Source organism: Typopeltis vanoorti, chromosome 5 (assembly GCF_054136105.1).
Source record: "Typopeltis vanoorti isolate ZY-2024b chromosome 5, IOZ_Tvanoo_1.0, whole genome shotgun sequence".
NCBI lineage: Eukaryota > Metazoa > Arthropoda > Arachnida > Uropygi > Thelyphonidae > Typopeltis > Typopeltis vanoorti.
In genome coordinates, this window is record NC_143553.1 from 68,604,126 (window position 1) to 68,630,466 (window position 26,341).

At 34.2% G+C, this 26,341-nt stretch overlaps 1 protein-coding gene across 2 annotated transcripts in view; it reads right to left on the reverse strand.

The window, feature by feature from the left end:
- The window catches only part of LOC150106497 (uncharacterized), a 553,742-nt gene that overhangs the window by 374,466 nt on the left and 152,935 nt on the right, over positions 1-26,341 (reverse strand). The gene's annotated exons all lie outside the window — the stretch shown is intronic.

Sequence of the window (26,341 nt, forward strand, 5' to 3'; positions counted from 1 at the left end):
GTCCATGCGTATAGTGTGGTCAAACCATCTCAGTTGTTGTTTTCTAATTTTTTCTATTATTGACTCTCAAATTCTCATACTGAAATACTTAAATATCAGCAATTAGACATTTGTCCCAAATAAATTCATTTTCAATGATTTTTAGCACGTTCTCCTTTGACAACTGTGAAGTTGGAAGATGTATCTCTGAATTAATGTAGAAAAGCTATCTTATCCCTCTGTTTAGGTCCTTTCTTCATTAACTGCCGGACAAAATTATTGCAAGGTCTATTGAACTGAAAACAGGGGATGGGGTGGGGGATTGAGTTAGGGTACGCTGAAGCAGCTGAAGACCACTACATCATGCTATATTTTGTTAATTGCATTTTTTCTCAAGTCGGTTCGCCTGTTATGCTAGGTGAAAAATCACAGGCTTGGAAGAAAAATCCTCTTCTATATGAAATGACCGACTCGCCTTCATCTGAAAAGACCTTACAAAGTTCCTGAAGTCCTAAAGGGGATTCAAGCCCAGATTTCTTCAACGAGAAAACGTTGCGATATCCTGATAATGTAACTCTCCCCTACTATGACAACAAAGAACCTAACGCATTTTTTTAATTAGCTTTTGTCTTGCGAGTTGAGCAGCTACTTCCAATGAAACTTCAATCCCCTGTCCCAACACACACACACACACACACACACACACACACACACACACAAAGATTTAAGAATGTACGAGTATATTGCAAATCTATGATGAATAGGCTGGGAGTGTTCTGAGCGTATATAATCATTTCGTGATATAAGCAGATGTTTGGTTTTACCATTTTAAGACAAAGCAAATTTTATTTGTGAAGAAAAAAGAAAGTGGCAGATATTCAATTTTTATTCAAAAACTTGTTTAATTTATTTTACATTTGCCATTCTAAGATTGAATTGATATTAATAAAATTAATACCATATTTCTAATATACAGTACCCCGAAAGACATTTTTACACATGGATAGTGGCTGTACGATTGTTGCTCTAATGGATGAACAAAGACACTCGGCCGATCAGTAATGCCTAGAAGACAAAGAAATTCATAGCATACATAGAAGGATCATTTGTGAAGAAGGGATCAAGAATGTCTGAAGAGTCTTAGGATTATCTTTTATTCTGGTAAATGTGTGAGCAGGTGCAAGACAGGTGCAGGTGATAGCAAATATCTCTGCACCTACCTGCTGACTCAGCGGTTGGAAAGTAGTCATCTGGGATTGTGAGCATTAATATTTCCAGGAATGATGAATTCACCATTGGGAATTTTGGGGTTTAAGCAAATCCAATTTAAGCTGGTTGAGTAACAAGCAACATCTGATAAATAATTTAATAAGATCAAAAGAGGACATCCGAATTAAGACAATTGTTTAGTTGGAATATCGTAGCGAAAGGATACCCAATTTCCATCTTTGTCAAAAAATATGTAAGTGAAAAAAGAGAGATAGAGGAACAATAATTGTAAAGATGAAAGTTGAGTTTCTGTTGGAAAAAAAAAAAATGTGCTGTGCGATAGCTTGACGATCGAACTAGACGTCAAGGACGAAAAACACGCCTATTTGTAAAATGCCTTGGAAGGCTCGCATGTAATTTATTTCTATTTACTTAACTTCATACTTGTGAAAAGTCAACTAAATAGAAAGATGTTAAGGTGAAATGAGGACACTGAAATAAACAGTAATGAATTCTTTTCTAAGCCATACACACATAGATGAAATTTTCTAATTCCTATGCAAATCGTGGCCTCGGCGGTTCTCTCACTATATAAACTGCTTTTAAGCAAACCTACGAATGATGTCAGCAGGATTATTCGCTAGTTGATCTGGAATCGCGTAAAGAGATGCATTAGATTTGGTCTGGTGGTACTATCTACCTACGGATCTACTGAATAGTCATTTTAAAGCTATGGGGAAAAATTTGGGGAAAATAATTTCGATACCTTCTATTTTATTATTCTCTCAATATACTTATTTCATCGTCAATCATCTCATAATTTATAAATATTTGAAAATCAAAAATATCATTGTAAATGATGCTTCTCTTGGATATTTCTGCTCTCAAACCATCAAAAACATTTCATATCCAAGTATAAAAACTTTTTTCCCCGAATGCGTTTCATCTTTTGCCAAACGTTTCGTTTAACGTGCTGCTACTTATATTTTAAGTGTCTGTTCGTCTGTAAATTGCGTCCTTCAATATTTTCTAATTATTTCTATCAACCCAAATAAATCTTTATAAGATTTAAGAAGATTTAAGTGAATTAAATTGAAATATATTTGTGAATGAGTCAAGGGATGTTATAGTGTAACCGTTATATTGTAATAAATCTAAGTAATGTAAGAAAGTGTGCACTATATTATACTGACTGGGAAATATTTTCTGTTATACCTAAATGTTGAAAAATTTGTTTTGACTTTTATGAGCCTAGTATCAATATGCAAGGCGAGCGCACACATTTGTGTGGTAATCAGGCTGCAAAAGACTTCAATGTTATATAGGAAAGTTATATAGGACTTCAATGTTATATACTAAAATGAGGTCCAATTTCAAGAATTGGATCTCAGTTCGGGAATGTAGCTTATGTCATTCTTGTCTATTCAAAAGGAATAGACCTGAAATGACTTAAGACTTATCCTACATATATTGGAACCAAACTATAAACATAAAAATCGAAGGAACTATCAGAAATGTTCCAAACGCAAAACGATGTTCTGCAGAAATGTGTGCTTTCTCCTTATCTGGTCAATCTCTACAGTGAAGAAATTTTTGAGAGTATGGAAGAACTGGAGAGAGTAAAAATATGAGGAATAAATATAATCTTCGTTATGCAGATAACATTATAAAGAATATAAAGGGGGGGGGATCATATATGGGTCATATTGTGAGATATTGAAAATCTTCAAAAAGGTTAATTAGAGGGAAAAATTGAAGGCAAGCGAAAGACAGGAAGCAGAGCCCTACTTATGGACAAGCGCACGAGGCTCTAGCTGGGATCTCCGAACAATTAGTGCAATTTAAGGGCCTAAAGAATGAGGGATGGGATCCCGGAGTTCTGTAGCGCCTTGGGAAAAGTGTAAGTGTACGGCACTGACAGGAAGACTTCTAAATCTCAGGACTTGATGGCCTGATCTATGCAGAGAGCAGCCCAAGACAGAAATAGATGAAGGTACGTAATAGCTAACCTCTTGGATGGAGATGACACTTGACGTGACAGCAACAACAAGGTTATGGTCTTGCTAACAAGCCAGTACGGGAAAACAATTCTCAGACGTCATCACATAACGCTTATCGTATACTAATGCACCAGCCTATTCATAACACATTATGAACAATGAAATAGTGCCGCGTTGTTTGTCGATTGATCTGGCCATCGGTTAAATTAACTCTAAGTAACTGGCATTAACTAATGAACACATCAGCGCGACGCCTCAGTAAAACAAACATAAAGGAAGCTGTATCAAGGAAACTAGATAAATGGACCAAAAGAAACATCAGTGATCCCGCTGTGAAACAATGGACTAGAAGTTCAAAGAGACTACAAGGATTCAAGTTAGTCGTAGGATACTATGTAAAAAAATGTCTGGATTTCTGTGAAGCAGTTGCACATAAACTAAACATCAGCCATAGCTACCAACACCTTATACCATTTTCCAATCGGACAGCAGTATATGCATTTGCCAAATGCCTGAAGAATTCCTTACGGCCAAGTGCATCACCCCAGGTATGGATTCGGAACCATAACTGGAGAATGAATGTAATATCTAAAAAGATGAACGTAGGCAGACTTGCAAGACTCGATAATGCACTGCAATGTCATTACTTCGCCTTCCTATATAACAGTTGATTGAGATAATTTTAAGAAAATATTCGCACAGGCGGACCAACACTATCATACTCTTTGATTTTAAAAGTGGGAAGCACGAAATTTGTAAAAAAAAAATTTTTTTTTTCACTCGATATTCCTTCTCGTTTCAAATCATTGTTTTAGAATTGCGTTTGATTTTTGAAAATTCTGGTTTAATTTAATCCCGAAAATATTTCTGGTGGGCTAGTGTTTCATTTTAAAATTACATCTTACGAAGGAAAAAGTGAGCAAGAAAGTACAACGAACAGGAACAAGCAAAGGCCGAAGTACGGGTCCCTGAATTTTAGGGGATAAGAATTTGAAAATATCAATTAATTTATGTATAAAACAATTGTATATTTGTCTCCGTGAAGGTTTCCCTTATTTTTATTTATAATATATTCTTGAATTGTTCGCAAATATTTCATATTAATTAAATCAGATGATGAGGAATACCTCATCACTGCATTATTTAGTAGTTTCTCTTCTGGCGTTAACAAATGCTTTTTGCGAAATCAATAAAAATAGAGAGAATTATCTTTTGAATGACACATTTTTATATATAACTTGTTTTAATATAAACATAGTATCTTTTTCCCTTTCTAAATCCTGACTGTTCTTCCAGAGGTATAGTTTGTAATATTCTGTACTTATTGAAATTATTTTAGCATATATACTTCATTAAGTAAACTAATTATTCTGCAATTTGTACATATATCCCTATCTTCGCATTGCTATTTCCCAATTTTTGGGATTGTTCTCTTCTGTTAGCATTGATTTAAAAAGTCGAAATAGTTCTCTTCTTTTCTATTGGGGGGGGGGGGAATACAAGTCTATGTTAATCAAAAGTTTTTCTATTTATTTATTTTATTTTATTTATTTATTTTTTTTTTTTTGCAAAGCTTTATGCACAGAATTCATACTGTACATAATGCGCCATTATATCCCTTATTTATAAGGCTATTTTATCAGTCTATTGTTCTTTGAAATGCTGGATCCCTTCTTCTTCTTCCGAAATAACTTTCATGTCCGCTTTATCTATAGCTGACTTAAAATGTTTACATGTTGGCGATTTAAAATGTTTCTCAATTTTGTAAGTCTTCCATGAATATAGTACTCAATATTTGCAATATATCTTCCTAGCTCACTAAATGAACAGTAATGGACACTATTATCAAAATTATAAATTAAAAGCTGTTGTCAAATAAACGATGATGTGAACAATTTCTTTCGTATTCGTAATGACTTCAGTCAAATAAGTTGAACAGTGAAGACCAGTCTTGTAGAAGTGGTTAACGTACAGCGATGGCTTGTACATAAGCACTGCGACACTGCTGTATCCCCAAGGAAAAAAACGAAAAAACTAAGTTTTGTTTGTGTTTATAAATAATAGCAATGCTTACAACATTATATAAATGCAATACAACATGTTAATCATAGCTTAAGTTTCGACATTGATTGAATAGTTAATAATTGGAATTGTTCGATTAACGCTTTAGATTACGAAACAAATGCACTGAGATCATAGCAGTGTCGGAATTATCACGTTCGGTCAGTTCCGGCTAGACTCGCCGATAATCGTTTGCACTTGTCACCGCACGTAACAAGTGAAACGGATAGTGCTCGTTGAGCAGTGACGCTACAGATAAATTGTATGCTTGCGCGAGTTATTTCTGTGAGATAGGAAACGTTTATTATTGATGCGTGTTCGTGGTGAACTCTTTTTTGTAAATCTTATTTTATTTTGTTAAAATAACATAATTATTTATTTATTATACATACAAGGCTGAATTATGACGAGTGTCACTGTTGAAAATATGAAAAGAATTATATTTCTCAATTATCGTTACACGAAACAAATGCACTGCGATCAAACGCAATGTCGAAACCGACATTGCTCGTTGAGCAGTATCGCTACAGTGACACTCGTCATTGTATGCTTGTGCGCGTTATTTCTGTGTACGAAACTTTTATTATTGGCGTGTGTGTGTTCGTGGTGAGGATGAAATATTTTTAATAAAGCAATTTTTGTAATATGTAAATTTACTTATTAATAAATTGGTTACTGATTAGGAAAAAATGAATTCTTTTTTCTTATTTTCTATATGCAGCACCCCCACTTAAAATGTTCACTGTTAACGTATATTAATAAATAAAGGCAAATTATTATATAAAAATTCTTATACTATTTTACATAGGATTGACTTTGCTATCGATATTTCACAAAATGGAATATCCATACAATGAATATTTCACAAAATGGAGCCATATTGCTTGACGGCCAACCGCAGAATAAGACATTACATAGAAAAGAGGAAATTAGTACAAGTCCTGTAAATAAGCATTTAGTATAAGCTATAGGTCCACCAGTATAAGGAATCTACTAACTGAAAAGAACAACAAAGCCTGATTTTTTACCCTTTTAAGTGTAAAATACTTACCTAATCGATTACAAAATTACCTAATCGATAATTTATTTACTGAACGATATTTAAAGTAATTCAAATGAATAACCGAATTCCTAAGTTTCATAAGCAAATAAAATTAAATAAAAATTACTTTAAATAATAAAGATTAATAATATTCCATTTAAAAATAAATTAATACTACCAAATAAATAAATTCAAAAATTCTAAAGATTCAAAATTTACAACATAGTGCATACCTCTGCCTCAAAGGAAAAACAATAATAAATACGGATTGTGTACAACAGCATAAATCTACATTCATAAATATACAAATGCTACAATATATATAACTTAAATCTACTAGCCACAAAACAATTTTGCTCGTCCATCTACTTTATATAAATATTGTTATAAGTGATTAAAAAATTTTTTAAAAAATGTTATGTTGGCAACACAAAGCAATGCATTCTTTAATTCTCACTATGTTTGTTATGTTCCATCGAGTCGTTTCCGACTTCTGGTGATTCTATGAACATACGCTCTCCACTCAGATCTGTCTCTGGCCATATCTTTCAGAATTTCCAGGGGCATTCCAGTTGCTTATTTAACTCCATCCACCCATCTAATTTTTGGTCTTCCTCTTCTCCTGCTTCCATCAACTTTAGCAAGCATCATCATCTTCTCCAGACTGTCATTTGCTCGCATAATTGACAATTTTTGCTTGATGATCATAGCTTTGTGGGAGAAATCTGGCTTTATTCTGGCTATCACTGATTTATTGGTTTGCTTTGCAGTCCATGGTATTCTTAGTAAGCGTCTCCAAACCCGTAATTCAAATACATCTATCTTCCTTCTTTTACTCTTTCTCAGGGTCCAATTTTCACATCCATACAGCACCACAGAGAATACCATTGCTTTCACGATTTTCATTTTTGTTGCGAGGTAAAATCTTTCAAGATCTTTCTTAAATTGTCATTACTTCCCTTCCGATTAATAATCTTCTAACTTCTTCAGTACAGTACTCATCTTTATCAATTCGGGATCCTAGGAGCACAAAATTGTTAACTATTTCCATTTTCTCCCCATCTATTTCAAAATCATTAAGTTAGCATGTTGCCCTAACTTTTGTCTTTGAGGTTAAGTTTAAAGCCATACACATCCGTTTACCTATTGTGAAATACTCAGTTTCTCTAAGATCTGTTCGGACAGTAGCTTCTTGTTCATAATAAAGATTCCTCAGAAGGATAATGAAATGCTCCGGTACTCGCGTTGTTCTTAACACATTCCACAGTTTCACATGATCTATAGAGTCAAAAACCTTACTATAGTCAAGGAAACAAAAATGTAGACATTCTTTTGATATTTCTGTACTCTTTCTATTATCCATCTCACATTTTCAATCTGATCTCTTGTTCCTCTGCCGTTTCGAAATTCTGCCTGTTTGTCTGGCTTCTCTCTTCATGAATGATTCCAGTCCTTTCTGAATGATCTTAAGTAACACTTTACTTGTATAAGAAATCAGTTCTATAGTTCTGTAATTTTCGCACTCTCTTGCATCGCCTTTCTTCAATAAAACTATATAAATTGATTTTTTTCCCTCACTAATTCTCACTATACATTACACATAATTATATGGAAATATTCTTTCCTTCAATGTAGGTTTAAAATGTACGCCACAACTCAGTTTGTGTTTTATTTCGTTTAATGTTCATAATGAAGGGTGGATTTACATAAACTATCCATAAAGAATAATTGGAAAGATAAATAATACTCGTAAAACTCAAGAAAATAGTAGCACTATGTGGAGCCAGACCCACTTTTCACAATGTACTCAGTCACGTGATCCAGTCTTTGCAAGATACTTGTATTTTTAAATAACAATATTAAAAGCATTTTCGTTATGTGAAATTTTCATGTATTTAATTGCACTAAGATTGTGCACCTACACTAATTTGTACTTTTCTCACAATATACTTTCATTAAAAAACTAAACCCGTAACTATAAACAAATTAAAATTGGCAAAAGCTAATTAAATACTGTTGCCAATTTTAATTTGTTACGGTTTAGTTTTTTAATGAAAGTATATTGTGAGAAAAGTACAACTATTTCTTTAAAAAATATATATCTATTACATTATCGTGCGTACTCTAATATACGTGTAAGGTTAATATTGAACAATGACTGCGTTGATTTTATTAAAAAATATTGGAAGTTATAACTAATTTAATTTAAATGTATTCATGATATGAAAATCTTCCGTTTTCTCGCACACCACTTGAAGTGTGCGAGATTAATTTTCAAATAAAACTAAACAACACGTAATCGGCTCCTTTTCTCGCTTGAAGAGAAACAAAACCCGGAAGTGTGATAAAGAGCATGCGTAGAAAAGAACACGATAATATTGCCGTGAGGCAATTTTTGGAACTCAAAAGCGGATATTTATGAAGTCTTTCATACAGAAAGAATATTGACCTTTTAATTACTACGAAAAAATTAAGTCTTTCATACAGAAAGAAAAACAAAGTTCTGAACCTTAAAAGAAATAAAAAGACGGGAGAAAGTGAAGATGATTGGTTTACGTTATAACTTTTAGAGAAACCGGCAACTGAAATTACAAGTGTTTTTATGATTATTTAAAAGGGAACACTGTAGTGTTTAAGGATTTCAGATCCGGAATTTAATATATTCGTTGTCAACCCCCGTGATCAATTATCTTGATCGAGGTGAACGAGATGATGTTTTAAAATGAAAAAACAAAAAAGTGCAAGTTATGCGCAAAGAAGAATATATTTTGAATGCGTTTAGAAGGAGGCGGAAAATAACGCCATAGCGCAATTGGAAGAATAGGAGAAGATTGCGTCCTTCGATTGGAAAAGACCTGGGATCGATCCTCGTCGTGAACAGGGGAATCCTTATACGGGATTTTTTCAGTGAAGGTGAGCTAGCCGACTCATATGGTGATTTTTTCTCTCGGAAACTCGGGTTTTTCATCCCACGTACAGACAAATCGGCCTTCAGAACACATGCAATTTACAGACAGAAAATACTGTTGTTGGTGATGATGGGTGATAGATGGCATTGATGGTAGTAGTCGTAGTGGAGCGGATGAGATGTATTTAGCGGAGTATAGTAGTGTGCCCTCCCACGATGAGTCCTTGGACTCCCTGGAGGTGTCACGCAATAATAATAACAATAATAATTCACTCACCACCTTCTGATAACTCACCTGTAGCAAGTGGATTTCTGGAGCTTTTATGTATATTAACATCAATAAAAATCACGATGTTTAGTGCAGAAAACACACGTCTAATAATAATAATGATGAAAAGTGGCTCCTACAGTCCTAAACAGCGCCATCTATGGGTGCGGTGTAGAATCTTATTAAAAGGTCTCGAAATGATGGCCTCTTAAATTATTTGATAACCCAGCGATGCTTAGTGAAAACTTGACATGCCAGTTCCAAGCCCGGATAAATGGGGAGAGTTGAGCGCAGGGCTAGCAATCCAGTCTCAGAAAAAAATCTTTGCTATGCAAACTGAAACCTTCCAAAATGTGATACCGGATGAAGAAAATAGAACACGAACTGCTACGAACATGAGACACCTCCGTGAAAGCTCTTCTGGAGAAACAGAGGTGCGGAAGAAAGTGACAGACACCTTACCAAAAAACAAGCTTAGACTGGGATGTTGGAATGTTAGAACCATGTTCGAAACTGGAAAGACATACCAAGTCTCGAGAGTTCTAGAAAAATACAGACTAGAAATAATGGGATTAAGCGAAACGGGATGGATAGGAACTGGAAAAATCAAATTAAACTCTGGTCACTACTTAATCTACTCTGGGAACCAAAATACGAAATGACCACACAAAAGGAGTTGCACGAATGATGACAAAGAAAGCTCATGGTGCACTAAAGGAGTGGAACCCAATATCCGAAAGAATACTAAGCGCTAGATTTAAAGCCGGCAAGCATAACATCACAATAAATTGCTATATATGCACCAACAAATGATGCGATCCAGGAAGAAAAGGATAATTTTTATAACATGCTACAGAGAAGTATAGAAAAAACAGCTAAGGTTGGAAATGATAATACTAATAAAGAAATTGTTATGGGAAGGTATGCAGAAGGAGAAATAAATGAAAATGGAGAGTTACTTATAGACTTTGTATGTTCAATCAGCTTGTAATAGAGAGTCTCTTCCAACTTAAAAAAATACACAAGTGGACATAGATAGCACCAGATAGAAAGACAAAGAACCAAAGAGACCATGTACTTATAACAAAATTGGAGCCGAGGCATATTCAGATCACTTTCTCCTAACAGCTACCATGAAACTAAAAATATTTAAAATAAACAAACCTAGCATAACAGGAAGAGGTTTAGAATTGAAAAACTCTAAAACAAAGAGATTATAAATAAATTTATAACTCTACTGGATAAATGGAATAAACTCGAAAAAAAAAGAAAGAGATAACATAGAGGGAAAATGGACTAAGATTAAAGACATACTAATAAGCACATCAGAAAAGATATTGGGATTTCGAACTAATACAGACAAGGAATGGATATCAGAAAACACCAAATTAAAAACAGAGGAGAGATATAGAATAAAAGAGAAACTGTTACTGATTGGTGAAAATGTTGAACAAGAACAAGCAGAAAGATATAAAGCAATTAACAAAGAAATAAAAAGAAGTGCAAGAAACGATAACAGAAAATACATAGAGAATCTAGCACAAGACGCGAAAGATGCTGCATATAAAAATGATACTAGAAAGTTGTATGATATTACAAGGAAATTAACTGGAAAAAAGAAACAAATGGATAGTTCCTATATACAATAAAGAAGGAAAACTATTATTAAATGAAAAAGAACAGATAAATAGATGGGTGGAATTCTTCTCAGAGAAATTTCAAGAAATGACTGATGGTGACCTAGAATTAAATGAACAAAATGCAATATTAGATATAAATTTGAACGAAATAACAAAAATAGAAATTACAAAAGCAATAACTCAGATCAAAAGAGGTAAAGCACCGGGAACAGAAAACATACCAGGCGATATACTAAAAGCAAATCCAAAACTTATAGCAGAGATATTATATCCCTTACTAAATGAGATATGACAGAAAGAAGAGTGACTCAAGGAATGGAATACTGGTTAAATTACCCAAAAAAGGGAACCTATCTGAATGCAAAAATTGGAGAGGTATAACATTACTGAGTGTTATAAGTAAAATACTAGCAAGGATAATACTAGAAAGAATCAAAATAGAAATAGAAAAACAACTAAGACCAGAACAGGCAGGATTTAGAACCAATAGATCATGCACCGACCACATTGCTAATTTACGAATTATTACAGAACAATCATTGGAATGGCAGGCAAGCTTGCATTTAAATTTTATCGATTTTGAACAAGCTTTTGACAGTATAAACACATCTTCCCTATGGAAATTACTTAGAAATTATGGACTCCCAGAAAAATAATAAGAATAATTAAAAAAAATGTATGAAGATTTTGAAATCAAAGTAATACATGGAAATACCCTCTCAGAACCATTTAAAACAAAGACAGGGGTAAGGCAAGGTTGCATACTCTCCCCCTAGTATGTTTTTAATTGTCATAGACTGGGTGATGAGAAAAGTATCTCATGGAAATACAGGATTACAATGGTTACTTCGAAACCAACTCCACGATCTAGATTTTGCAGATGATATTTGCTTACTTTCACAGAAGCATCAACAAATAGAACAAAAACCAACAACACTTGTAGAAACAGCCAAAAAAGTTGGTCTTAGGATAAATAAAAATAAAAAAATGTTGATGAAAATAAATGCAAAGCAAAATAAACAAATAACAATAGAAGAAATACCGCTTAAAGAAGTAGAACAATTTATATACCTTGGTTCAATAGTATCAGTAAAAGGAGGAACTACTGAAGATATAAATAGAAGGAAACAGCTCGCTTATTCAACTTTCAACCAACTTAGAAATATTTGGAAAAACAAATGGCAGAATTTGCCTATAAAAACTAAAATGAGAATTATTTAAATTAAGGGGATATTTAATCCCACATTATTTCAAAGCCGAATAAGATAGTAATCAATCAAAGAGTTTCATGCCGAATATAGCAAACTATAAAAGATTGATTTCTAAGATCTCTAAGATTGATTTCTATCTTAGAGTTTTCTTATTCGGCTTTGAAATAATGTGGGATTAAATATCCTCTTAATTTAAATAATTTTTACATCGCCAAAGTGAAGCCTTTTGGCTCTATTTCATTAAAATGAGAATATTTAACTCAAATGTAAAGGCAATACTAATGTATGGATCAGAAACGTGGATGTTAAACAAAAAGATAGTTAACAATGTTCAGGTTCAAAATAAACAATTTGGGAATATATTGGCCAAAACAAATATCAAACGAAGAACTATGGCAGAGAACAAACCAGAAACCCATGTTGCAACAGATACGTGAAACGAAATGGAGATGGTTGGGGCATGTGTTGAGGAAAGAAGATAAAATAATAGTAAAACAGACTCTAGATTGGAACCCAGTGTGAAAGAAGACAATGAAGGCCAAGAGAAAAAATGGAAAGAACAATACTGAAAGAAATAACAAATATTAATAAAAACTGGAACCAAATAAAAGCAGAAGCAAAAAACAGTCCCGTGGAAAATGGTGGTGGAAGACCTATGCTCCCAGGTGGAGTGAAGAGGATTAAGTAAGTAAATGTTTTGATAAGGCGATGCAGCAGAATTTCTTTTGGTTCGGAGAATGTTTTAGTGCTGTGGAAGATTACAGAAATAGTCTGTCTAATTTATATTTGCTTTCTCCCCACCTCCTTCCTTTTCTTCCTCCACTGGATCGGAAAGGCTGGAATGCAGGGCAGTATGGGCATAACTGGGTTTTTTCTAGACCGATATTAGCTGTTTTTCGAGTTTGTACGAAGTAAGATAGCAAGAGCAAGGATACTCTAGGTCAGCGTTTCCCAAATGGTGGGTCACGACCCGGCACCGGGTCACGAAAGCTAAATGCAGGGTCGCCTAAAAAACTCTCGAAAATCTAGGTATTTCGTTTTTGGGTTTTCTTTTTTTCACGAAACTCTAAAATATAAGTAAATAGCGTTTAATCGGGACTAATGAATAAATAACTTAATTAATAGAGACGAAAAATGAGCTCCGTCCGCGTCGCCATTTCAGTGTCTTTGTTCGCGGTAAAGTAGCTTTAGCTTAATTTCTTTATATTTTTGTAAGAGTAAATGCTTCTTTATTATAATAATAATAAATGAAAATTCTATAAACATTCAAATCCATTTTATTTTACCTATTGGCCATAAGAATTTTAGTGGGTCACGAAGATTAAGTATTAAAATAACCGGGCCACGGAAAAAAAAACTTTGGGAAACCTTGCTCTAGGTAATTGTGAAGGTCTTCTCATGATTGGATAAGGATAATTATTTTTTGGTATGGCCTGAAGGTCTATATATTATACTTTTTTAAAAATACATGCAATTTTTTCTGAAGTGCCCGGATGTTAGGCTATAGCAATGGATTTTATGCTCTGGATTTTGGGGAGTGGGGTTGGACTTAGAGGATGAGCGAAAAGCTCTGACTTTGTGGGGGAGGGCTAAAAAATTGTCTAGAATGTGACCGAAGTCTGTGGAGAAGTAATGTAGTCTCCGATCAGATGGTTCCAGCTCTATTTGCTAAGGTTTTGATAACGTCATACTACTGGGATGATTGGTGGTGTGACAGATGATGGATGAACATTCTAATGTGGATAAGCTTTCTGTAGACTGAAAAGGATACGGATCTATTGGGTATCCGTGGATTAGAGTATCAAGGAAAAGACAAGTAGTTATTTTCCATTTGATGAAACCTCGGGTGGTGTCCAAAGAAAACGTCATCATTGCAGCATAGCCATGTGGGCAAAGTTTTAGGGTTGCATTTCCAAAATGTTCCCTGAAAACAGCTATGCCTTTAATGTACTTATAGGTCTTACTTACCCTAGTAAAATAGCCAGAGTGTATGGTAAAAATTAATAAGGTTGATATGTCGGGGGGGGGTTATATTTCTCAGTATTTTTTTGTGCTCATAAGTATGAGCATGTTTTCCACTAAACATCGATGGATATTAAGCAAAGTTTCTCTAATAATAAGGAGGAGGTAGTCTATTGGAATTGTTCCGATTAGGACGATTTAGTTTGGCGTGAGGGTTACAGATGCAGAAGAGGTTGTTCAGTTAATGAGAGTGTCCATTTTGTTAAAAGCTATCGACCTGGTGTACGCAACATTGAGTTCACTGTTACCTCTTCACTAGATGAAGAAACAAAGGTGTGTGAGGCCGAGGTAAATAGAGATGTTACATAAATTGAATAAGAATTCAGCAATAGGGACTGATGGGATATCAGCACGTGTGCTAAGAGAGTGTTCAGCTGAAATGGCCATTCCTTTGACCAGGATGTTTAATATGAGTCTCAGAACAGGTAAGATTCACAGGAATAGAAGAAATGTATGGTATTTCCATTGTACAAGAGTGGTGCAAAGACCGATGTATCCAACTATCGACCAATTAGTATCTCAGGAGTGGTGGTGAAGATTTTGGAAAAACTGATTAGGGCTCGCATTCAGAAATTGGTTGACAGTGAATCTTTACTTTGCAATGAACATCATGGGTTTACTAAAAGAATGTCATGTTTTAGCAACTTGCTCACATTCTAAACAATAGAATTCACATTCCCCTTTTCTTTGAACTAGAAAAGGGGAATGGATACACCAGATACTTTTGGATTTTATTAAGGCTTTTGACAGAATACAGTATGGCAGACAGACAACTGCATAAATTGGAAAAAATGGGTTTGGGTTATAGAATATTAGCATGGATATTAAAGCATGGAAAGAGGATGGCTGACTGACAGATATCAAAATGTGGTATGCGGGGGATGTGCGTCTGCAAGATTTAATGTAACCAGTAGTGTACCACAAGAATCAGTGCTTGGTCTACTGTTATTCAATCTATACATTGATGATATTGGGAAGGATTTGACAAGCAATATACAGCTATTTGCTGATGATGCAAAGATAGGTAGGGTAATCAGATAAGCTGCTGATATGCAGTACCTGCAGAATGATTTGAATAGGCTGTAATTGTGGGCATGGGAAAATGGGTGTCAGTTCAATGTTAGTAAATGTAAAGTCATTCACTTCGGCGTGATCAGATATCCAATGTCGTATTATATTGGTGGGATTAGGCTAGAAGAAATTGATGAGGCTATGGATCTTGGGGTGTTAATAGATAAGAAGTTGAAGTTCTGGGGGGTCATGTGGCAAAGATTGCAAATACAGCTCAAAAAATAATTGCAATGCTGAAACGAACGTCCACATGTAAAGATAAGGATATTATTTTGCCTCCTTACAAGGCCTTGATAAGACCTCATTTTGACTATTGTGTGCAGGTCTGGTCTCTGTTGTGATTTGATATACAGTATTGGATTGAGTACAAAGGAGAGTGTTAAAAATGATATCAAGATTGTGGAATACTGATTATAGTATTCCACAATAGGGTTATGTATAAGTTGTAATTTAAGCATTTTTGTTCTTTAAGCTGTTTTGTATAGAGTTATCTTGTCCAGACGAAGCCATCGGCCAGATGGCGATACTAGTAGGCTAACATTATGTATCAAAAATCTCCGACCTATTAAACTAGTTTACATCATCTTATGGAATACTGATTATGAAGAAGATTGAGAATTTCAGGAGAAAGAGGAGAAGTATGATTGAGACATACGAACTTCTGAAAGGTCATACAGGATTTCAATTGATTGAACTTTTCAATTTATGGAGGATGGGGAAAGGACGATAGGGCATACTTGGAAGCTAAGAATGAAGGCAGCCAAGAAGGGTGTGAGGGGTAGATTTTTCTCTCAGAGGGTGGGAGTGATTCGAATGGATTGCTATTGGATGTTATGAGTTCACGCAGTTGGAATGAATTCAAAAATAACTATGATAGCTAGTGTGTGTAGTATGTGGTCTCCCTCGATAAGTCTCTGACTCCCTGGAGGTCTCTCTTAATAATAATATTCAGTTTCTGACGTCATCAAAATGTAATATGTCATCAAAATGTAAAAAAAAAATGTAATATAGTACTTTTCCCTCTAGGATTCTAGATGCAACTTTAATAAAATACTTTTATAGAGCCATAAATCATTTATAGAAAACTCATTTTCTAGAACAAATCCACAGATTCATTATATCCATTTCTGATTATGAATAATCAGAAAGTCAAAAATCGGAATAATCAAAAATAATGGCGATAATCCTAATGTGCACAATTAGAGGTTAGGAAATGAGATTAAATCCATATGTAAAAAGTAATCTGATACGGATATTTCATTATGGCGAATGGTTGGAATGCATTGTCAGAGTGCGGAGATGATGAATATATTTAAAGCGCGGTATGATAAATATGTGTGTGTCCCCACGCATTGAGCCTTGACTCCATGGAGGTATGATGATATAACAATAACGAAGAAACACTGTACTGCAAAATACAGTACAGTAACGAGGGTATGAAGCGCCTGTGGCAAGTGTCTAACTTGAGCCCCCCCCAGCCCAAAAATGACAAACATTTTGAAAAATTTAAATGTAACAAGTTAAATTTTACTAAATGCAATATGTTAAATACTTACTATTAATCCCATCAAAATGAGTTGCAGAATTTGAGCGTCTAAAGTGACGTATTGCAGAAATTTAAAAATACAGTATAAAATAGCGTACTTTTATATCTATTTATTTATTTTTAACATTTTTTACGTTTTACGCCCCAAACCTAGTTGCGCCGTGGCGGGCGCCTCTTTCGCCACGTCCTCGTTACGGCACTGGGAAAACATAACAGTATTTCTCAACTATGGAAATGTATGGTAGAAAAATATAATCGTAATATTACATCAAAGCTAAGAGAATCAATGATTTCACCGGCTGAGAAGTAATAAATGGTCATGGATGACTATAATTATGCGTCAGCATTGAGAAACGAGCAATCAAACAATGCTTTGTATTGCAAATGGTTACTAACATTTCATACAGAAGTTACGTTTTGTTTTTGAGCAATTCGACAGCTAGATTCGAAATTTTTATTTATTAAAATTACCAACTTCAGTTTTCAAGTCACTTCAGGCTTCCAATACGTAGGCTAGTTATTCTACACAGAAAATAAAATTCATCTCCATTCTAAAGATATTCGCAAACATTCATGCTGTTCATGAGATTCGAAACCATGGGCTATTAGTTTGGAGACTGGAAATGCTATTCACTCAGGCAAATTGAGAAAATAACTAAATAAATAAATAAATACAAATTAAAAGAAATTTAAAATTACTAGAGATTCGATGTCGGTTTCTTAAGTATATACAGTACATCTTGCTCATTCTACTGTATGGTTGTGAGACATGGACTTTGAAAGATTATATCAAAAGAAAGTATGTGAGCTCTCAAAATAATGCAAAAAAAAAGTGAAGCGGAAATTCTTTCAATAAAAGAATTCCAGAAGAAAATGAACAAAAGGGACTTAAAAGAAAGCTTAAAATACAGGGAATTCAATATTTAGGCCACACCGTAAAGAAGCAGAGAAAGAAGAAAAGAAAAACACACTTGAAAGAACAATATTAACGGTTGGCAGGAGAGCCCAACAGGAAACTTTTCAAGCTGGCTTCAAAGCTGATGGAATGTCAGAATACACACAGAGAGAGAGAGAGAGAATTCCACTGAGTATTTACATACTCATATATTAGTGTTAAACAGTTCTGCGTGATTCGTTGCTGTGGATTCTGAAAAGCGTGCGCTCGTAATTATCTTAGATAGTTATCTGACTACAAACATATTTTTTATTTTATTTTATTTTTTTTTTTGGTTGATGTTTTATAAACTTAAGAATGGTCTCGATGCCTGAATTAAAAGCGTCAGCAGACTGTCGTCTGAACACTTCTGGCTTAAAACCGTTAATATTATTGGTTTTGTTCAGAAGGTTTTGTTCAGATAAAACTGATATTCTGGGAACAACCCACTCTTATGCAGGAAGCACGGACAAAACACAAAATATTCAAGGTGAAACACTTACGCCACTACACAGTCATGTTAAAACACTACTACAGCCCAACATATAGAGTAACCAGAACAACATATCAAATAACAAGACCACAGTCAACAAACTACATAACATATAAGTACAACAATCACTACGGCAAAGCCACCCGAAACTTCTACGTACCTGACATGATAAACAAACTGCCGTTCGACAACAGAAACCTAGGAACATACAGAGAGCTGAAACAGGCACTATATAAATATTATATAGTGTTATGAAAATTAGAATGAAAATTAGAGCAATTCCTGTCTCTCTCTCCCCCACCACACACACACACACACACACACACACACACACACACACACACACACAAACCTATGACAATCCCCCCTCTCAAAAACTATCACTACAAGAACACAAAGAAACAAACACACCACGTCTAAATCCAACCCTATTTGCACAAAAATAAAAAAAATAAAAAAATAAATAAAAGTTAAACTGTAATAGCAGTCGAAGTCTTTCAAGAACGTACCAACAAACAGTAAAATCAACACCTGGCTTGTGACTAGTATAGGAACACAACCATGAAACTACCACCCTCTGTCATCTATCATCTTCCTCAGATAAGCTCTGCTAAGCTTCGAGGAAGAAAATTACTAACTTGCAAGAATCTGTTATACACACTTGTAATGCGTTATAAATATTATATATATATAATTACTACAGCAACTATGTATGCAATTCATCTGAGACATACAAAAAATAAATAAATAAATAAAATAAAAAATATTACTATTATACTCAAGATAACTATTGTATATATGTATGTGTAAATATTTTAGCAGTGAACAAAAATATTATTTATTAAAAAAAAAAAAATATTATAATTTAAAAATATTAATAACTCGCCAGTATTTGTTATTCACAATTGTAATGTATTATAAATATTATGTATATATATATATATATACATACGTGTAAATAAAACTATTGTTGTATCTATGTATGTAATTTATCTGAGACAATAAAATGTTTAAAAAAAAAAAAAAAAGGTTAAGTGATAAATAGACTTCGGCAATTTATTGTAATCATGATCATAACAAACCCTATTTATCCTGCAGTTTTATAAGAAATATTCTGCTGAACTAAGTGGCAGAATTATGGACATCTACTGATATCCATAATTTTCTATCTATCCCATAAACTAAGGGAGATAGAAACTAGGGTAACTAAGGGAGATACATCCAAGATATATCCCATAGTTTAGATTAGTAGTGATTCTTAAATTACGGATATCTACCGATATCGATTATTCTGCAACTTGCTTTAAAACACGAGCTGGAGTTAACTCATGTAAGGTCTAACTTCTATTTTTATTCATCCAATCTATGCAACTTGTATTCCAAGGTAACAATACACAGTTTACATCCATTAACTTACTCATGGTATCACGGTTCTTCAGCTTTCGTGGTTGAACTGTTATATATAAACACTAGTACTCATTTGACAAACACAATTTAACAGTTACAGAAATATATCTTTTTACAGGTCCACAGTAACAGTTACCGAAATGTCACGCATGCCTGAATATCGGTAACATAACCAAATGAATTAAGTTCTGGAGATGTTTATATTTTATTAATGATATTGAATATTTTATCACCAGGACTAAGGAAAAAAAAAACATGCTATTTACTTGTTTAAGATCATTTCTTGGTGAATATCCTGAACTCAAATCCCTTTCTTCTGTTAGTTTATCATAAAATGTTGCAATAGAAGAAAAATGGAAAACTTTAATAAATACAATCTATAAAGCAGCGTACTTCAGAAGTACGAAATTTGTTGTATGGTTGCTGAAGTACTTGGAAAGAAAAAAATTCATTAAAAAGAAAAACATTAAAAATCTGGAACACAAATATAGAAGATGCAATGAAATAAAAACAAATGGCACACAAATCACTCCTTCAAAAACATACAAAGGAAACAGAAGAAATATACAAAAGCAAAAGAAATATAGCTAAAATAATAGCAGAAAGCGCACCATGATTCTTGGAATAGATTTATTAATAAAAATGGAAGACAAGACACAGCCTACAAAATATTAAGGAAATTTAACAACGAAGAAAGAGATGAGTACAAATCAACATAATACTCGTACAAGAGAAACAATGAATAGAACATTATAAGAATCTATGGTATAACCCAAATTTAATAACAGAAAATAATAATGAAAAAATCCAGCACTGACATAGAACCAATAAAATTGGAAGAACTAAAAGAAGAAATAAAAGTATCAAAAAATAGAAAATCAACCGGTTTGGATGACATAAATACAGGCTTTGGAAATCTGGAGGAGAATATTTACATCAGATTCTTAAAATTTATAAAGATCTGTTGGAGGAAATGTGAGGTTCCATCAGATTGGTTAAAACCTAAGGTTACAGAGGAATAAGCTTATTAGATAAAGGTCACTAAATTATCAGTAAAATCCTGAATAAAAGATTTAGAAATATTGCAAGCAATCTACTCTCAGAAGAACAAAATGGTTTCAGACATGGAAGATAACATGTATAGATAATATGTATGTGTTAAAACAAAAGTATTGGAAAAAAAGATATGAGAATTTAATTTAGAGTTAACCAGAAAAACTGTTATCAATTTAATGCAGATGATCAGATTATATTACAAGACAATGAAGATCTTCAAAAATCAGTTTATGAATTAAACAAAATAGGCTAAGAATAGAATTTCACAAAAGAAAACGAAAGTCACGGCATTTAAAGATCGATCATGTTAGATCAAAAATAGTTATAGAAAATAAAATAATAGAACAGATCACACGGTTCAATTATTTAGGCTGCATAATAACATCTAAAAGATAAAGATAGAGATGAAAAAATAAAAATAAAAAAATCAGAAAATCTGTAGAGCAATTAAAAGGACACCTGAATATAATAATCAAGACAAGAAACTCATCTGAAAGTTTATGAAGTAATGACCACTCCTAATCTACTATATGGTTCAGGACCGTTAAAAAGAAAGATAAAAGTAAAATACAAGCTGCAGAAATGAGATTTTTAGAGCAATTAAAGGATGCACAAAATTGGACCATATGAGAAATGAAGACATCAAAAAAGAATTAGATATTTACGAAATAAATGAAAAGTTAAAGGAAAATAGAGAGAAATGGAACGAACATCTGTTTAGGATGGAAAGATATTGACTACCAAAAGAGGTGGATAGATATAAACCAAAGGGAGAAAAAGAAGCAGAGGAAGACCAGTAAAGTAGGAACAGGCAAATGTCTAATCCTTGAAGAGAAGAAAAATTTGCTTTTAAAATAACATATAAAGAGCCTTTAAATATAATCGAAGTGTTGAAACAAACAAAACATTTTGCAGTAGGTTTTACTTTAAAATGTGATATGCATAATGATCTATATATTTTTAAAGTAATTTTCTGAAGTGTTAATATAAAGGAAGAAGTTGCAAGAAAATTGCTACTCTCTTAAAGACCAATTAACTACACCTTCCTTCCGAGATGTAGCCCATAGTTTAAGAATCACTGCTAATCTGAATAGTAGTGATTCTTAAACTTAAAAAAGCGCTGTTTGTTTTTATGATCTTTTAAAATACTTCAATTCCTAGTATTTATTTGTTTATTTACCTTGGCAACAAAATAAAGTGAAAACAGCCGCAAGGTTTTCAAGCGTCACCTCCGTTATCTACATTGCGTGAGCAAGAAAACAGCTTTGATGGTTCTCCCTAAGGGGCAGCAGGTCTTCTTATATTACGGCTTTATCGAATATGTTTACCTGAATTTCGCTATTAAAAGATGGGATTACAAGGAAGAGAAGGTATAATGTTTGATTTTATTCGCACCTTGTATGTTTACCTTTGCCGAAACTATACACATCGTGCAATATACTATTCATATAAATTTAACACAGATAAAAGCTGCACGTCACCATAAATTTAGTGTATCAGCAATGGAAAGAAGGAAGCTAACGAGATTTATGTCAAGGTGGACGATATCTGGTCAGACAACTAAAAGCGATGCACTAGGAACTTCAGAAAACATATGCTATGCACAAGTAAATAATTCTGCCAACGAGTATATATTTTCAATCTACACAACATCCACGTACAGATGGAAAACTAATATTCGTGAAATACTTTGGACATTTTCCAAATAAATACTTCTGTTGTATATACGACTTTTTAAAATAGCACTACACGATAGAATAAATGATTACTATAGCACTTCAAACTTTTCGAGCTGTAAACTATTCCTTTCAAACAGATGCGTTAATCAGATCCTCAAATACTACATACGTACACTCTTACTTTTAAATCTTTAAGTGTGTCATTTTTATACTCTTGAAATCTCTTGAGAGTTAAATTTGGAAATTGTGAATCTGAATGGGTTCACAGTGACGTATATATTCACCGGTAAGAGCTTCTAAATTCTTCTTCTTGCAAAATTATGAAAGGACACTGAATTTCTAAGTTTTCTTTCAAATGTTTTCTTATTTTAAAGAATATCTTAAATATAATGGATATAAGCTTGCTACTTTTCAATAAGTATAATTTTAAATAAGTGTAATTCAAAATTTTGGTCATAATTTATAATAATTTAAAATGTGTCCAATTGTATGGCATCACATGGGAATTAGAACAAGAACAGTTATCCATACAGAAGAAATACTAATTTATATCTAACACGAACACCTACGCTTTAAATCGAAAATATTGCTGTGCCTACACATCCGTGGTACTTGATTATTAATCATAGTGAAAAAGAAGTCTAAATTCTCATTTTTCAGGAGCAAGTACAGAAATGCACAGTTACACCAACGTATAGTACGTTCAATATGCTACTTGACAGACCACTACTGTATTGAGTTACCACTTGAACGAATGTGACGCGTTTGTTAGACTGCATAATCGCTCCACAGGACTCTAAGCAAGCTGTCGCCATCCATAGCCTTATATGGTTTTTAAATAGTCGAGATATACCTCATCAGATCTGCAGTTTCTGATGGTACTGACACTTTGGGCGCCGACTGTCATACTGTACCAGGCATGGTAATGGTGTACCTAACAAACAAGCAACAACGCTATCTGCTGTACTCTGCGTGATCACACACACGGGTGCTTCCTATTTTCGAAGTTTAGTTTTTTTTCTATGAGGCACCCTTTCATTTTATTCTATATAATAAATAAAAAATTCATTAAAAAATTAATAAATTTATTGACTGTTTAGGGGTCAGGATGGCGTGTGCGTATAACATAATACGCAAACAAGTCTGCTCTGGAATTTTCAAGCAGCTTTTCTGCATGTATTCGTATAAACATAGCAGAGCGTTGTTCAAGTCTTCAGCTACACCATAAAAATAACAATCACATAAGCACTGCTATACAGAAGACAATGGAAATATGGCTTATTACACAGACGTCAGCCACATGGCTCCATTCAAAACTTATTGTAATGAAAAAAACTTTTTTTAATTACAAAAAAAAAAGGAAATTAAATAAACACCCAGGGTTTTTTGAAGATCTGGGAAAAGGCAAGAATACATACATGTTGAAAAAGCATGTCATGGACAAAGTCGAAGGCGTATTTAGAGAATGGAAAAAACCTTGGAAGGAGTAAGGATTCCCTCTTGCTTCTTCGGAAGCGAAGGAGGAGCAGGAAGGAATTTTGAACATCTAGGTATTCACTATTAGGATCTATGTTAAAGTCTGGTTCCAAGCAACATCTGCTGTGTCTGCCTCTAGGAATGGCATGCAGTTCCTTGAAGGACATTTACCTGTACAAGGAAGTAAATGAAGCAATCGCAAATGCTGCACTTGGAAAATTCCTAGCGCACCTCTGGTACCGTTCAGAGGAACTGATCGCATCTGCTGTACATGACAAGGCTTCTTTTAGGTCGAAGCGAAAAATTATCGAACCCCGGGAAGGACAGTCCAATGAAACGAGATACACTTACTGCAGTAGACCCGCCCATAATCATTTCTATGTAACTGGAAGACTTCGCGACATCAAATACTCTGCAGTTCTTCTCTATCCTTTAACTTCCCAGTGATTTCCTCAAAAAAAAAAGTAATTTTTCAACACCGAATGCCTGTTAGCTGGCCTCTGGCTTACTGACCTTCTGAGAGGTTCATCGTGTTCCAGCGTTCACTTTCCAGTAATTCTGGATTTTTTCCGCAGAACATGCAAACCATAATAACAAACCTAATTCATTCAGCAAGCATAATACTCTGGCACACATAGCTTAGTTTTTCCATTATCCGTATCCCCAAAACAATAAAACTCGCCCTAAATTGACATCAATCGCGGATACCGGTTTTCCAAATGACGACAGAAATCATAGATTAAACAATAATGTAGAAACGACTACACTCAAAGAATTCAAGCTGACTGAAGTAAACATATTTAACCACCATTATATATTTTTCAAAATATATTTCACCATCATTCCTTATATTAAAAGCTACATCCAAACGCATCTCTTAATTACTTGGGTCCATTGGCATCCAAATGGCCTATCCCCGATCAAGAAACTTTCATTCTTTTTAGGCTCTGCAAAGGACAAACTTCCTCTTTTGGACTACCCTACCGTTTTATCAAATTTCTTGCACTTTTCTACCCCACTTCGTCCAAACCTACAGATATGCAACTATTTGTCGTGAAGAACAACAAAACTATATTTGATTTCATAAGCCAGAATCAATCTGGGATTTTGGAACTTGCCATCTCCCCCAAACATAGGAATCTTCTGAGATGAATAAAGTCCTATATAAAAGCCGTGTTTTCATGGATCGGTTGCTCAAAGAGATGTGCAAAACTTTTCTATATCACTCTAATTTGAATAGATCTTGGAAGAATTTGCCTTATAGACGGAGATTTAAATTATTTTCAAAACTTTAAATATTAAGAATTAATTAGTAATCTTCACATTTCAAAATATGGTTTGTGAGTGCTAGAAATAAATTTATCCAGGCATGATAAAGATAAAACTGTGTCTGTGTGTGGTATGATAATGGAGGAGGGAATATGGAACTCGTTTAAGGCAGAAAGAAAGAAAGATATGCGGCATACACCGCTTGGTAAAAAATGTCAGACATACCCCATGAGCAAGATGTATCATGCATTTAACGAGTCACGTGTTTGTAGCCGGTGTAAATTGGTAAAATATGCTCCCAAGTCAGCGCAAAAGTGTCCTGGTGAAATGGCTGCGAAACGGGAACTGACGGAGTTTCAAAGAGGCGTTGTGATATGATGCCAGTTGCAGGCTTATCTGTTCGGCAAATTGTTGACAAATTAGGCCATTCCAGGTCAACAATCAGTGATACCATACTGAGATGGAAGCGCAGGGAGTCAACTGCAAGTGCTGACCCGCTGTGGACGACCGACCACAACTCAACATGACCGTAGGGTGCTACGTAGGATATATAAAAACCGCAATTCGTTGGCTGACATGTTGAATGCGGAGTTCCGGACATCGAATGGAATACGAATCTGCACGAAACCATTCAGAGCCGAGGTTCACAACATGGGTTTCATTAGTAGGACCGCAATATGCAAGTCTCACATTAGCCAAACCAAGTAGTTTTATGAAGCAAGCTGTATTATGGAGCGACAAATCATGCTATACTCTCTCTACCAAGCAAATGGATGGATGTGGTGGATGCTCAATCAATATCTCCTACTACAGTGCGTAACCCCAACTATGAAATTCGGAGGTGGCGGTGCGATGGTATAGTCCTATTTTTCCTAGTTTGGCCTCGAACTTCTATGGTAGCACGAACACTGAACTCCGAGAGGTATTTGAAAATTCTGGATAATGCAATGCTTCCTACTTTGGAAAGTTTCTACGGAAATGACCATTGTCTCTTTCAGCAAGACAATGCATTAGGCTGCTGCTGTAACTGCGTGGTTTGTGGACATGATAGTCACTACACTTGACTGGCC